Below are 17,257 nucleotides of genomic sequence, written 5' to 3' on the forward strand. Positions count from 1 at the left end.
ATGAGAAACTTGTACACCATCTTTTGTCCTACCAGCCGGTGGCAGCCGGGCCTCTAGGGAATCTACTGGAAATTAAGGTACTCCTTTTAATAGAGCACCGGAGCAAAGCATTAACACTCCGTGAAAACATGTGATCCTCATATCTAAGCCTTCCCCTCCAGTTGTCCCAATTTCTGTCACTTTGGGGCCTTTGGCTCCGGACATAGACATGTGCATACAACTTGTAGATACAATCTAAGCAATAAGTATAGAGCTTAAATCTAAGATCATGCCACTCGGGCCCTAGTGACAAGCATTAAACACAACAAGATTGCAGCAACAATAACTTCACAAACTTATATAGATAGACTAATCATAATGTAACAATCCATCGGATCCCAACAAACACAACACCGATTACATCAGATGAATCTCAGTCATGTAAGGCAGCTCATGAGATCATTGTATTGAAGTACATGGGGGAGAGAATACCAACTAGCTACAGCTAGAACCCGTAGTCCATTGGGGAACTACTCACGGAGCATGATGGAGGCGGTGGCATTGATGGAGATGGCTTCCGGGGGCACTTCCCCGTCCCGGCAGGGTGCCGGAACAGAGACTTCTGTCCCCCGAATTGGAGTTTCGCGATGGTGGCGGCGCCCCTGGAGTCTTTCTGGAGTTTCATCAATCGGTATCGATGTTTTAGGTCAGGAGGGGTCTTATAGGCGAAGAGGCGGCGCAGGAGGGGCACCAGGGCGCCCTCCCCATAGGCCGGCGCGGCCAGGGGCCTGCCCGCGCGGCCCTATGGTGTGGGGCCCCTGGGCCTCCTCTCCGGGTCTCCTTCGGTGTCCTGGTCCGTCTCGGTGAATTATGATGTTTGGTCTTCGTTTCGTCGAATTCCGAGAATATTGCCCGAACAGCCTTTCTGGAACCAAAAACAGCAGAAAACAGGAACTGGCACTTCGGCATCTTGTTAATAGGTTAGTTCCGGAAAATGCATAAAAACATTATAAAGTGCAAGCAAAACATGTAAGTATTGTCATAAAATAAGCATGGAACATCAGAAATTATAGGTACGTTGGAAACGTATCAGCATCCCCAAGCTTAGTTCCTGCTCGCCCTCGAGTAGGTAAACTCATGAGGATCATGGTGCTCAAAACGTTTTTGAAGATCGGCTTCCAGACTGCATAGGATGGCACACTGAACTTGAGAGTACCGAGTTTTCCGAGTCGCGTAAACATTCTTTACTTCATCGGTTTCAGTTTCTGCAGGAGGGTCACCTAGCGGTGCATCAAGCACATATTGCAGGTTTCCACCATTGAGGAAAATCCTCACATGACGGAACCAGTCGGTGAAGTTGCTACCGTTGCTCTTAAGCTTTTCTTTCTCTAGGAATTGGTTAAAATTGATTGGGGACGCCATATCTACAACATATATTTGCAATAATTTAGACTAATGTTTATGACAAATTGAGTTCAAATTTTAATTCAACAAAATTAAAAACTAGGTGAACTCCCACTCAAAACAATATCCCTCGCATTGTCTTAGTGATCACACGAACCAAATCCACCACACCAAGTCCGATCATCACGAGACAAGATGTAACTTCAATGGCGAACACTCAAAGTGTTCATCATATCAATCATATGATTCATGCTTTACCTTTCGGTATCATGTGTTCCGAGACCATGTCTGTACATGCTAGGCTCGTCAAGGCCACCTTAGTATCCGCATGTGCAAAACTGGCTTGCACCCGTTGTATGCACTTGTTGAGTCTATCACACCCGATCATCACGAGATGCTTCGAAACGACAAGTCTTGGCAACGGTGCTACTAAGGATGAACACTTTATTATCTTGATATTTTAGTGAGAGGGATCATCTTATAATGCTACTGTCGCGATCTAAGCAAAATAAGATGCATAAAGGATTAACATCACATGCAGTTCATATGTGATATGATATGGCCCTTTTGTCTTTGCGCCTTTGATTTTCATCTCCAAAGCACGGACATGATCTCCATCATCAATGGGCATGATCTCCATCATCGTCGGCGTAGCGTCAAGGTCAATGGCGCCGTCTTCATGATTGTTCTCCCATGTAGCAACTATTACAACTTCTTTGAAATACTACTCAACATGAAATTTAAAGACAACCATAAGGCTCCTACCGTTTGCCACAATACAATAATGATCATCTCATACATATTCATCATCACATTATGGCCATATCACATCACCAAACCCTGCAAAAACAAGTTAGACGTCTCTAATTTGGTTTGCATATTTTACGTGGTTTAGGGTTTTCGAGTAAGATCTAATCTACCTACGAACATGAACCACAACGGTGATACTAGTGTTGTCAATAGAAGAGTAAATTGAATCTTCACTATAGTAGGAGAGACAGACACCCGCAAAGCCACTTATGCAATACAAGTTGCATGTCGAGCGTGGAGCAAATCTCATGAACGCGGTCATGTAAAGTTAGCCCGAGCCGCTTGATACGTCTCCAACGTATCGATAATTTCTTATGTTCCATGCCACATTATTGATGTTATCTACATGTTTTATGCACACTTTATGTCATATTCGTGCATTTTCTGGAACTAACCTATTAACAAGATGCCGAAGTGCCAGTTCCTGTTTTCTGCTGTTTTTGGTTTCAGAAATCCTAGTAACGAAATATTCTCGGAATCGGACGAAATCAACGCCCAGGTTCCTATTTTACCCGGAAGCATCCAGAACACACGAGAACCGCCAGAGACGGGTGGCAGGGCAACCACACCACACCCCGGCGCGGCCTCGGGGGGGGGCGCGCCCCCCTAGGGTGTGGGCCCCCCTTCGACCTTCCTGCGCCGCCTCTTCGCCTATAAGAAGCCCCTGGATCAGAAAACCCTACACCGATTGACGAAACCCACGAAAACCTTCCAGAGCCGCCGCCATCGCGAAGCCAAGATCTGGGGGACAGATCTCTGCTCCGGCACGCCGCCGAGCGGGGAAGTGCCCCCGGAAGGCTTCTCCATCGACACCGCTGCCATCTCCACCGCCATCTTCATCACCGCTGCTTCTCCCATTAGGAGGGAGTAGTTCTCCATCGAGGCTCGGGGCTGTACCGGTAGCTATGTGGTTAATCTCTCTCTATGTACTTCAATACAATGATCTCATGAGCTGCTTTACATGATTGAGATTCATCTGAGTTTTGTATCACTACTATCTATGTGCTACTCTAGTGATGTGTTATTAAAGTAGTTCTATTCCTCCTGCACGTGTGTAAAGGTGACAGTGTGTGCACCGTGTTAGTACTTGGTTTATGCTATGATCATGATCTCTTGTAGATTATGGAGTTAACTATTGCTATGATATTATTGATGTGATCTATTCCTCCTACATATGCATGAAGGTGACAGTGTGCATGCTATGCTAGTACTCGGTTTAGTCTGTTGATCTATCTTACACTTAAGGTTACTTAAACATGAGCATTATTGTGGAGCTTGTTAACTCCGGCATTGAGGGTTCGTGTAATCCTACGCAATGTGTTCATCATCCAACAAAAGTGTAGAGTATGCATTTATCTATTCTGTTATGTGATCAATGTTGAGAGTGTCCACTAGTGAAAGTGTAATCCCTAGGCCTTGTTCCTAAATACTGCTGCGTTACTACTGCTTGTTTCATCGTTTTACCGTGTTACTACTGCTGCAATACTACCACCATCAACTACACGCCAGCGACCTAGTGTCTGGCACCGTTGCTACTGCTCATATATATTCTTCCCACCTGTATTTCACTATCTCTTCGCTCGAACTAGTGCACCTATTAGGTGTGTTGGGGACACAAGAGACTTCTTGCTTTGTGGTTGCAGTGGTTGCATGAGAGGGATATCTTTGACCTCTTCCTCCCCGAGTTCGATAAACCTTGGGTATCCACTTAAGGGAAAACTTGCTGCTGTTCTACAAACCTCTGCTCTTGGAGGCCCAACACTGTCTACAGGAAAGGAGGGGGAACGTAGACATCAAGCACTTTTCTGGCGCCGTTGCCGGGGAGGAAAGGTAAAAGGCACTCATACTCCGGTTCCAGGTAAAGCACTTTTCTGGCGCCGTTGCCGGGGAGGGAAGGTAAACGGCACTCACACATTGGCAAGCCCGGCAACTAAGCACTTTTCCTCCCTCGTCAACTACGCGCCAAGCACTTTTCTGGCGCCGTTGCCGGGGAGGAAAGGTAAAGGTTTCATACACCGGTCCCCTGTGTAAAGTATTTTTCTGCGCCGTTGTGTGTGTGCTCGAAGCTATTTCCTTTAGATCCTGCAATTGCATCTTTTTGTTTCTTGTTTACACTAGTTTGGCATAATGGACAACAATGAGCTTCTTGTTCTATTTCCTGATTTAAAACATGGATTGTTTGATGCGAAAATTAAAAAACCTATGAAATCTTCTTTGCATGCTGGTAGTAATATTAGTATGAACGCTTTGAACACCATTGTTGACAATAATATAGAAAGTTCTAAGCTTGGGGAAGCTGGTTTTCATGATATTTTTAGTCCCCCAAGCATTGAGGAGAAAATTTTCTTTGATGATACTTTGCCTCCTATTTATGATGATAATGATAGTGGTCTTTTGATGCCACCTACTATGGAGAGTAAATTTTGTTGTGATTATACTATGCCTCCTACACTTGATGAGAATAATAATGATAGCTACTTTGTTGAATTTGCTCCCACTACAACTAATAAAATTGATTATGCTTATGTGGAGAGTAATAATTTTATGCATGAGACTCATGATAAGAATGCTTTATGTGATAGTTATATTGTTGAGTTTGCTCATGATGCTACTGAAAGTTATTATGAGAGAGGAAAATATGGTTGTGGAAATTTTCATGTTACTAAAACACCTCTCTATGTGCTGAAATTTTTGAAGCTACACTTGTTTTATCTTCCTATGCTTGTTACTTTGCTCTTCATGAACTTGTTTAATTACAAGATTCCTTTGCATAGGAAGCATGTTAGACTTAAATGTGTTTTGTATTTGCCTCTTGATGCTCTCTTTTGCTTCAAATATTATTTCTTGCGAGTGCATCATTAAAACTGCTGAGCCCATCTTAATGGCTATTAAGAAAGAACTTCTTGGGAGATAACCCATGTGTTATTTTGCTACAGTACTTTGTTTTTATTTTGTGTCTTGGAAGTTGTTTACTACTGTAGCAACCTCTCCTTATCTTAGTTTTGTGTTTTGTTGTGCCAAGTTAAGCCGTTGATAGAAAAGTAAGTACTAGATTTGGATTACTGCACAGTTCCAGATTTCTTTGCTGTCACGAATCTGGGTCCACCTCCCTGTAGGTAGCTCATAAAATTAAGCCAATTTACGTGCATGATCCTCAGATATGTATGCAACTTTCATTCAATTTGAGCATTTTCATTTGAGCAAGTCTGGTGCCATTTTAAAATTCGTCAATACGAACTGTTCTGTTTTGACAGATTCTGCCTTTTATTTCGCATTGCCTCTTTCGCTATGTTGGATGAATTTCTTTGATCCACTAATGTCCAGTAGCATTATGCAATGTCCAGAAGTGTTAAGAATGATTGTGTCACCTCTGAATATGTCAATTTATATTGTGCACTAACCCTCTAATGAGTTGTTTCGAGTTTGGTGTGGAGGAAGTTTTCAAGGGTCAAGAGAGGAGGATGATATACTATGATCAAGAAGAGTGAAAGCTTTAAGCTTGGGGATGCACCCGGTGGTTCACCCCTGCATATTTCAAGAAGACTCAAGCATCTAAGCTTGGGGATGCCCAAGGCATCCCCTTCTTCATCGACAAATTATCAGGTTCCTCCCCTGAAACTATATTTTTATTCCATCACATCTTATGTGCTTTTCTTGGAGCGTCTGTTTGTTTGTTTCTATTTTTGTTTTTGTTTGAATAAATGCTTGTGTGGGAGAGAGACACGCTCCGCTGGTTCGTATGAACACATGTGTTCTTAGCTCATAATATTCATGGCGAAGTTTCCTTCTTCGTTAATTTGTTATATGGTTGGAATTGGAAAATGATACATGTAGTAATTGCTATAAATGTCTTGGGTAATGTGATACTTGGCAATTGTTGTGCTCATGATTAAGCTCTTGCATCATATGCTTTGCACCCATTAATGAAGAAATACATAGAGCATGCTAAAATTTGGTTTGCATATTTGGTTTCTCTAAGGTCTAGATAATTTCTAGTATTGAGTTTGAACAACAAGGAAGACGGTGTAGAGTCTTATAATGTTTTCAATATGTCTTTTATGTGAGTTTTGCTGCACCGGTTCATCCTTGTGTTTGTTTCAAATAAGCCTTGCTAGCCTAAACCTTGTATCGAGAGGGAATACTTCTCATGCATCCAAAATACTTGAGCCAACCACTATGCCATTTGTGTCCACTATACCTACCTATACTACATGGTATTTTCCGCCATTCCAAAGTAAATTGCTTGAGTGCTACCTTTAAACAATTCAAAATTTATTACCTCTGATTTGTGTCAATGTTTTATAGCTCATGAGGAAGTATGTGGTGTTTATCTTTCAATCTTGTTGGGCAACTTTCACCAATGGACTAGTGGCTTCATCCGCTTATCCAATAATTTTGCAAAAAGAGCTGGCAATGGGATTCCCAGTCCCAAATTAATTAACAAAAATAGACACTCCTCCATGGTATGTGATTGTTGGACGGCACCCGAAGGATTCGGTTAGCCATGGCTTGTGTAAGCAAAGGTTGGGAGGAGTGTCATCGTAATAAAACTAAAATAAAAAGGCACTCCTTCATGGTATGAGATTGTTGGCAGGCACCCGAGGATTCGGTTAGCCATGGTTTGTGAAAGAAAGGTTGGAAGGAGTGCCACCCAAAAATAAAATAAAATGGGAGCCGCTCTTTGAAGGTTTGTCTGGCAAGGGGGTTAGAGTACCCGCTACCATTCGTTGACAACAACAAACACCTCTCAAAACTTTACTTTTTATGCTCTCTATATGTTTTCAAAATCAAAGCTCTAGCACAAATATAGCAATCGATGCTTTTCCTCTATGGAGGACCATTCTTTTACTTTCATTGTTGAGTCAGTTCACCTATTTCTCTCCACCTCAAGAAGCAAACACTTGTGTGAACTGTGCATTGATTCCTACATACTTGCATATTGCACTTATTATATTACTCTATGTTGACAATATCCATGAGATATACATGTTATAAGTTGAAAGCAACCGCTGAAACTTAATCTTCTTTTGTGTTGCTTCAATGCCTTTACTATGAATTATTGCTTTATGAGTTAACTCTTATGCAAGACTTATTGATGCTTGTCTTGAAGTGCTATTCATGAAAAGTCTTTGCTTTATGATTCAATTGTTTACTCATGTCATATACATTGTTTTGATTGCTGCATTCACTACATATGCTTTACAAATAGTATGATCAAGTTTATGATGGCATGTCACTTCAGAAATTATCTTTGTTATCGTTTTACCTGCTCGGGACGAGCAGAACTAAGCTTGGGGATGCTGATACGTCTCCAACGTATCGATAATTTCTTATGTTCCATGCCACATTATTGATGTTATCTACATGTTTTATGCACACTTTATGTCATATTCGTGCATTTTCTGGAACTAACCTATTAACAAGATGCCGAAGTGCCAGTTCCTGTTTTCTGCTGTTTTTGGTATCAGAAATACTAGTAAATAAATATTCTCGGAATCGGACGAAATCAACGCCCAGGTTCCTATTTTACCCGGAAGCATCCAGAACACACGAGAACCGCCAGAGAAGGGTGGCAGGGCCACCACACCACACCCCGGCGCGGCCTAGGGGGGGGGGGGCGCCCCCCTAGGGTGTGGGCCCCCCTTCGACCTTCCTGCGCCGCCTCTTCGCCTATAAGAAGCCCCTGGATCAGAAAACCCTACACCGATTGACGAAACCCACGAAAACCTTCCAGAGCCGCCGCCATCGCGAAGCCAAGATCTGGGGGACAGGATCTCTGTTCCGGCACGCTGCCGGAGCGGGGAAGTGCCCCCGGAAGGCTTCTCCATCGACACCGCTGCCATCTCCACCGCCATCTTCATCACCGCTGCTTCTCCCATGAGGAGGGAGTAGTTCTCCATCGAGGCTCGGGGCTGTACCGGTAGCTATGTGGTTAATCTCTCTCTATGTACTTCAATACAATGATCTCATGAGCTGCTTTACATGATTGAGATTCATCTGAGTTTTGTATCACTACTATCTATGTGCTACTCTAGTGATGTGTTATTAAAGTAGTTCTATTCCTCCTGCACGTGTGTAAAGGTGACAGTGTGTGCACCGTGTTAGTACTTGGTTTATGCTATGATCATGATCTCTTGTAGATTATGGAGTTAACTATTGCTATGATATTATTGATGTGATCTATTCCTCCTACATATGCATGAAGGTGACAGTGTGCATGCTATGCTAGTACTCGGTTTAGTCTGTTGATATATCTTACACTTAAGGTTACTTAAACATGAGCATTATTGTGGAGCTTGTTAACTCCGGCATTGAGGGTTCGTGTAATCCTACGCAATGTGTTCATCATCCAACAAAAGTGTAGAGTATGCATTTATCTATTCTGTTATGTGATCAATGTTGAGAGTGTCCACTAGTGAAAGTGTAATCCCTAGGCCTTGTTCCTAAATACTGCTGCGTTACTACTGCTTGTTTCTTGTTTTATCGTGTTACTACTGCTGCAATACTACCACCATCAACTACACGCCAGCAAGCTATTTTCTGGCACCGTTGCTACTGCTCATATATATTCATACCACCTGTATTTCACTATCTCTTCGCCGAACTAGTGCACCTATTAGGTGTGTTGGGGACACAAGAGACTTCTTGCTTTGTGGTTGCAGGGTTGCATGAGAGGGATATCTTTGACCTCTTCCTCCCTGAGTTCGATAAACCTTGGGTATCCACTTAAGGGAAAACTTGCTGCTGTTCTACAAACCTCTGCTCTTGGAGGCCCAACACTGTCTACAGGAAAGGAGGGGGAACGTAGACATCACCGCTTCATCCCACTATGCCACAAAGATGCAAAGTACTCAAACTAAAGACAACATAAGCATCAACGCCCACAAAAACATTGTGTTCTACACGTGCAACCATCTATGCATAGACACGGCTCTGATACCACTGTAGGGATTCGTTGCATAGAAAACAAAAAATTTCCTACCGCGAGAACGCAATCCAAGCCAAGATGCAATCTAGAAGACGGAAGCAACGAGGAGATGATCGAGACTCACCCTTGAAGATTTCCAAAGCCTACAAGATGAGGCTCTTGTTGCTGCGGTAGACGATCACTTGCCGCTTGCAAAAGCGCGTAGAAGATCTTGATCACGGTGCCACGATCGGGCAGCACCTCCGTACTCGGTCACACGTTCGGTGTTGATGAAGACGACGTCCTTCTCCCCGTTCCAGCGGGCAGCAGAAGTAGTAGCTCCTCCTTGACTCCGGCAGCATGACGGCGTGGTGGCGGTGGCGATGGAGAACTCCGGCGGAGCTTCGCTAAGCGTGCGGGAGAGCTGGAGGAGAGAGGGGGCGGCTAGGGTTTGGGGTGGCCGGCCTCTATGGGGTGCGGCCAGCTTGGTGGCTTGTGGTGGCCGGCCCCCTCCCCTATGCCCCTCATTATATAGGTGGAACCCCAAGTGTTGGACTACAAGTCTTCGAATAAGACCCCAACCCAAAACCTTCCATGTAGTAGGGAAACCTACCCAAGGTGGGACTCCCACCCAAGGCCTCGTTCGTTTAATCCCTTGGTGCCTGGGATTGATCTGGATTAGAGCCCATTCCTGGTTTTCCAGCCCGGCGTGAATTTTTTTCCAGACCATCAAAATTAAGTCTTCGTTTACTCCCTGGGGATATAATTAGCCCGGCCCAACCCGCCGAACCCTTCCTTCCTTGTCTGGATAATTTTTCTCCCCACTCGACCCGTGGAAGAATATCCACGACACGCGACGGCGTGAGAGACAGGAGACGGGGCGACGCGGCGATCTCGCCGGCGAAGGCGACGGCGACGCGACGCCTTCCCCTCCACCGCCGGCTCTCTCTTCCGCCGGCGACGTTCTCCCCGGTATGCCCCCTCTCCTACTTCTCATCGTTCCCATCTCGTAGTTAGGTTTCAGTACGGTTCTTGATTGGAGGAAATCTTGTAGATAGATGGGGAAAACGGTGCAAGGAGATGGCCGTGACTAAATAATGCTCAGGAAAACTTCTTTTGATTTGCTGCACCAAGGTTACTGGGTAGGGATTTTGCCGTACGGATCATCTCCTATCCCTGTTCTTTTGATTTTGATTACGTACTGTCTCTACAAATCAACGAGGTTACTGGATAGGAGATGATCTGCTGCACAGAACGAATTTGCATTTCTTTTTGATTTGCAGTGTATTGTTGTGAATTTAGACTAGTACGTAATATAGCTCCTAGAACATTCTTCTTTCTGGTGTGTGATCTGAATCGAAGAGCACATGATTTCTGGTCTCCAGATATAGTTCCTGATCCGGTCTTCGAAGGTATTTATTTTACTACGCTTTTCTCTTCTGTGAGAGTATCATTCATACTGTTTTATGTCTTAAAGCACATGATAATTATTCTGTGATAAATATCATGCTGGAATTTCACCTCTACTCAACCACCACAATATCCTGTTCTTAATAAAGTAATAGAGGGAGACCAACTCAGTAGCAGTGGAGTTGAATTTCCAGATTTGGAAGAAAGCTATGCGTATCAAGCACAACATGAAGCTGAAGATGCAAGACAGAAAACAACTGAAGATGTAGTACCACAAACTACAGAAGACACAAGTGTGGAAAAGAATGGACAGAGGCCGCCTAGAAAGGCTGGTGCAGCATACAATCAAGAAAAGGAGCCAAAGAAGGTTAAGAAAGGTGCTGCACTGGAAGGAGCACTAGAGAGGTATATTGATGTGAGAATTCAACATGTTCAAGGTGAGGCTGCTGTCTTAGCGAGGGAAAAGGAGTTGGTGCAAGCAAATGATTACTCAATCAAGAGATGCATCTCTATTCTCATGAAAACAACATGGCCACCAAATGAGAAGGTAAAAGCATATGAGGTTTTCCAGATTCCCGCAAACCGAGAGACGTTTATCAGTTTCAATGAGGATGACCCAGAACTTGGTCTGCTTTGGTTAAGAGGAAAGGTGGATAAGCTTTGAAGGTATGCTTAGCCTTTTTTTCATAAGTAACTTGCTAGATATACTTATCCTTAGTATGAAGTACTTGATATGTTATCTATATTCTGTCATGTGTTATGTGGTTTCCGCATTCTTGGTGAAAACAATTGTGTTCGACTAAATGTGACAATAGTGTATTATTTTGACCACAAATTCATGTATAAAATCTTAAGTTTTTTTTTTCAATACAGGAGGGAGACGACTTGATATCGTAATGTTGTTTCGATGTCAATCTCATATGATGAGAGATGCTAGATGAAGATTGAAGTTGCTTTGTTCAATATTCTGTATTGACTTTTATAATATTTGGGCATGAACTCAATCTTAAGTATGTTGAAAGGACCTTTGCTGTTATTTATGATCAAATTATGTCTGCTAGATGTCTAGCAAGTTACTTATATCAAATAGTTGATCTAGGTGCAGACTGAAGTGCTGCTAGGATATATCTATTTGTAGAGGAGTTTTGAGAAGCGGTGATCAAATTATGTTTGGCAGAAGCTATTTGTATTATCTTTTGATTTTCGTCATGATTAAATGTGATAAACATTTTAATGTTTTTTCTTGGTCCCAGTTCAAAATTTATTTTTTATGTTTTTTTGTGAATCTATTGTTATTTCCGTTTGGCTGGATTGAGAAAGAATTCTGAGACTATTGAGTTTAATCAGTGCAACTATGCAAGTATGCCATGAGTAGCAGTTGGAGCCTACCAAGGGATTAACCGAACAGCTACAAAGCATACACGAGATTATTGAGAAGGGGTTGACGTGGGTTACTAGGGATTGGGTGTAGGGTCTGGATCAACGAAATCCCTGCCTGGATCGATTCCAGGTCTGGTTTCATTCCACACAAAACGAACGAGGCCCAAGTGGGATTCCCACCCTTCCATGAAGGGGGGTGGCCGGCCCCCTTGGTGGAGTCCACCTTGGACTCCCCCCTCTAGGGTTGGCCGGCCATGGGGAGGTGGAGTCCCTCCGGGACTCTTCCTTCCTTAGTGATTTCTTTCGGACTTTTCTAGAACCTTCTAGAACCTTCCATAAATGCACCGGATCATTTCCAAACACATAAAATGACTTCCTATATATGAATCTTATTCTCCGGACCATTCCGGAACTCCTCGTGATGTCCGGGATCCCATCCGAGACTTCGAACAATACTTCGAACTCCATTCCATATTCAAGTTCTACTATTACAACATCAAACCTTAAGTGTGTCACCCTACGGTTCGTGAACTATGTAGACATGGTTGAGATGGACAAATCCCACTGTTGATCCATATGCCTCAACTCATACTTTCCGGATACTTAATCCCAACTTTATAACCACCCATTTACGCAGTGGCATTTGATGTAATCAAAGTACCTTTCCAGCATAAGTGATTTACATGATCTCAACCATGTCTACATAGTTCACGAACCGTAGGGTGACACACTTAAGGTTTGATGTTGTAATAGTAGAACTTGAATAGGGAATGGAGTTCAAAGTTTTTGTTCGAAGTCTCGGATGGGATCCCGGACATCACGAGGAGTTCCGGAATGGTCCGGAGAATAAGATTCATATATAGGAAGTCATTTTATGTGTTTGAAAATGATCCGGTGCATTTATGGAAGGTTCTAGAAGGTTCTAGAAAAGTCCGGAAGAAATCACTTTGGAAGGCGGAGTCCCGAAGGGACTCCACCACCCATGGCCGGCCAACCCTAGAGGGTGGAGTCCAAGGTGGACTCCACCAAAGGTGGCCGGCCACCCCCTCCCAAGGAAAGGTGGGAATCCCACCTCAAGTGGGAATCCCACCTTGGGTAGGTTTCATGTCATATGGAAGGTTTTGGTTTGGGGTCTTATTCGAAGACTTGTAGACCAACTCTTGGGTGTTCCACCTATATAATGAGGAGCAAGGGGAGGGGGCCGGCCACACCAAAGCCATTGTGGCCGCACCCCCCATAGTGGCCGGCCACCTCTCCCTCTCCCAAACCCTAGCCGCCCACCTCCTCCACCTCTCCCGCACGCTTAGCGAAGCTCCGCCGGAGTTCTCCATCGCCACCGCCACCACGCCGTCGTGCTGCCGGATTCAAGGAGGAGCTACTACTTCCGCTGCCCGCTGGAACGGGGAGAAGGACGTTGTCTTCATCAACACCGAACGTGTGACCGAGTACGGAGGTGCTGCCCGATCGTGGCACCGTGATCAAGATCTTCTACGCGCTTTTGCAAGCGGCAAGTGATCGTCTACCGCAGCAACAAGAGCCTCATCTTGTAGGCTTTGGAAATCTTCAAGGGTGAGTCTCGATGATCTCCTCGTTGCTCCCGTCTTCTAGATTGCATCTTGGCTTGGATTGCGTTCTCGCGGTAGGAAATTTTTTGTTTTCTATGCAACGAATCCCTTCAGTGGTATCAGAGCCGTGTCTATGCATAGATGGTTGCACGAGTAGAACACAATGGTTTTGTGGGCGTTGATGTTTTTGTTGTCTTTAGTTTGAGTACTTTGCATCTTTGTGGCATAGTGGGATGAAGCGGCTCGGGCTAACTTTACATGACCGCGTTCATGAGATTTGCTCCACGCTCGACATGCAACTTGTATTGCATAAGTGGCTTTGCGGGTGTCTGTCTCTCCTACTATAGTGAAGATTCAATTTACTCTTCTATTGACAACACTAGTATCACCGTTGTGGTTCATGTTCGTAGGTAGATTAGATCTCTCTCGAAAACCCTAAACCACGTAAAATATGCAAACCAAATTAGAGAACGTCTAACTTGTTTTTGCAGGGTTTGGTGATGTGATATGGCCATAATGTGATGATGAATATGTATGAGATGATCATTATTGTATTGTGGCAACCGGCAGGAGCCTTATGGTTGTCTTTAAATTTCATGTTGAGTAGTATTTCAAAGTAGTTGTAATAGTTGCTACATGAGGTGAACAACCATGAAGATGGCGCCATGGACCTTGACGCTACGCCGACGATGATGGAGATCATGCCCGTTGATGATGGAGATCATGTCCGTGCTTTGGAGATGAAGATCGAAGGCGCAAAGACTAAAGGGCCATATCATATCACATATATGAATTGCATGTGATGTTAATCCTTTATGCATCTTATTTTGCTTAGAACGTGACGGTAGCATTATAAGATGATCCCTCACATTAATATCAAGATAATAAAGTGTTCTCCCCTCGTATGCACCGTTGTACAGTTCGTCGTTTCGAAGCATCTCGTGATGATCGGATGTGATAGACTCAACGTTCACATACAACGGGTGTAAGCCATGTTGCACACGCGGAATACTTGTGTTTGCTTGACGAGCCTAGCATGTACAGACATGGCCTCGGGACAACGGAAACCGAAAGGTTGAACACGAGTCATATGGATGATATGATCAACATGTTGATGTTCACCATTGAAGCTACATCATCTCACGTGATGATCGGTTTTGGTGTAGTGGATCTGGATCGTGTACCACTTAACAACTATGAGGGATGTTGTATTAAGTGGGAGTTCATTAGTAATTAGATTAAAACATGAACTAATTATCATAAACATAGTCTGAGTAGTATTTTGAATTAATTTTGTAGTATTGGCATCCGTTTTTCTACCATGCGCTAGTCTTGTAATTGAGATAGAAATACTGTTAAAATCTGACAAGAAACTTTACGGACTGGTACCGTATTGTTAAAGAATCAAGAAATGATTAAGTCCTATTGCAAACTTTTAGTAAACCTCACATTGTTGATTCAAAGAGCTATGGTTTCAATTAGTACCTAAAGTTATCTTGTCTCCGTGAAACTTGAAGTTCAAATCTGTTTGAAAAGTAAGGAGCTGAAAATTTTGTTTTCAGAAATAATCAAGGTATGAGATATATGTGATATCTAAGACCATATTGCAAGATGATAGAATATAATTTGGTGAGACTACATAAACTCATAAGTTTTATGGGAATGTACGAAGATTGAAGACGCAAGGCGTCCCAATCCTCCAACTATTGGGGCACTAACGATATTCGCATATCCATGAAGTAATCGTCCTTAGTATGCACCGTTGCTAAGACTCGTCGTTTCGAAGCATCTCGTGATGATCGGGTGTGATAGATTCTACGTGTGCATACAACGGGTGCAAGCCAGATTTGCACATGCGAATACTGAGGTTAAACTTTACGAGCCTAGCATGTACAGACATGGTCTCGGAAAGTCGTCATGAATTGATGGATAAAATTATGAGTGAAATTTTTCATCATATTACAAAGTTACTGATAGTGAAATCTGAGACACTTGTCATATGATGATCAACTTCAAAGTAAGAACCTCAAGGTTATTGGTATTTGACCAACAAACCTAGAAGTTATTGAAGGTGAAGTATTTTCTGAATAATGAGGAAAACTAAAAGAGAAACTACAAAAGATATTTTGGCAGAAAGAAAAGAAAAGACTAGAAAGTCTAGCTCAGGTGTATATAAATGATATACATGTTATGGTTGTATTCCTAGTTTGGTCACTCAATGAAATTCTTGGGTATTTGTACCATATTGGTTGGTATGAAGTGTCATACAAAACAACACAATACAAGAATACAATGGCCTAAGTGACTAACAAGGAATATGATAGAAATGCACGTCTAGAACAAAAATAAAGTGTTATTATGTTCGTCGTTGGCATTCTATCTAGCCCTTAGAATTTATAATAAAGAACTTAATAATTGTTATTTTGCTCTGGTCAAATGAAAACAATGAGTTGTTCAAATTATGACATTACTCCATGTACGATGGATAAGTTATTATAAATCTTAATGGTAAAAACACACATACATAAACACTGACGCTAAAATGCCATAAGGCAAATGATTTGAATTCCACTTATTTGTGGAAACCGCCATTTAGGTCATGTTAGAGAGGAACGCATGAAGGAACTCCATGCAAATGGATTTTTGGAGTCATTTGATTTTTGAATCGTTTGGCGCTTGCAAATCTTTTCTAAAGAGAATGACTAAAATACCGTTCATAGGCCAAGAGTTGAACGGGCAACTAACTTAGTTGAAAAATACATGATGATGTATGTGGTTCACTGGGCATAGTTGTGTGCGGGAGATTCTTCTACTTCATGAAAACTTCCAACAATGAATTGAGTATATATGTATATATTCGATAACGAAGAAGTTTGAAACATTTGAATGGATTCAAATAAATTTCAGCATGAGGTGGAAATCATCGTAATAGAAAAAGTCAAATATCTATGATTGGATCATAGTGGAAGTATTTGAATTACGAGTTTTAGTGAACATCTAAGAGAGTTATGAAGTTGTTCTACAACTCACATTTCTTGGAGTATCATAGTAATGATAGAGTATCCGAGAGATGTATCCAAATCTTGTTGGATCAATGATGAGATAAAATATTGATGCCATTATAATTTTGTGGATTATGCTTTAAATACTACCGTTTTTACACTGAATAGAGCATCATCATGATCCGTTGAAATGACACCATACGAGTTATGGCATGGGTATGAACCCTAATAGTCCTTTCTTTAAATTTTGGTCTAATAGTTTACAACCAAAATCGGATGAATGTCTTTGTTGGTTATCCCAAAGAATTGATTGGGAATTCTTTCCACTATGGAGACAAAGACAAAAGTGTTTGTCGATGTTTCTTACTTATTTCCAAGAAATTGTTTTCTAGCGAAGTATTTGAGTGGGAGGACAATAGAACTTGATAAGGTTTATGAACCTGAGCATAATGATCAGAGTAGCGCAGCATCGGAATTGGTTCCGGAAGCGGCCACGACGATCATGGCTCCCATGTCTACAAAATGTTATAGTCATGGAGATCGAAGTACTTATTGAACCTTGTAGGTATGGTTTATTTTGTGATCAAATAAATGATTTGTGAACAAAGGATTGTTTTTGAACAATGATAAACCAACTAAATACAAAGAAGTTATGATGGGCCCTGTGACGCCCCGGAACCGGTATCCTGAGGATTCCAGCGATCCCGCCGAAATCCGCACGATATCGATTCAGAGACGCCCTCCGACACGACGTGCGCGACGAATCACACACGTGATGCCCGAGGAATTAACACGAGCGG

At 42.6% G+C, this 17,257-nt stretch overlaps 1 long non-coding RNA gene across 1 annotated transcript; it reads left to right on the forward strand.

Annotated features, from left to right (window-relative positions):
- The first annotated feature begins 9,981 nt into the window (after positions 1-9,981).
- LOC127305778 (uncharacterized) lies at positions 9,982-11,749 on the forward strand. Its single transcript, XR_007854148.2, has 2 exons — positions 9,982-10,072; positions 11,384-11,749. It is a non-coding gene; the product is annotated as an uncharacterized lncRNA (long non-coding RNA).
- The last annotated feature ends 5,508 nt before the right edge of the window (positions 11,750-17,257 follow it).

The sequence above is a fragment of the Lolium perenne genome, chromosome 6 (genome assembly GCF_019359855.2).
Source record: "Lolium perenne isolate Kyuss_39 chromosome 6, Kyuss_2.0, whole genome shotgun sequence".
Taxonomy (NCBI): Eukaryota; Viridiplantae; Streptophyta; class Magnoliopsida; order Poales; family Poaceae; genus Lolium; species Lolium perenne.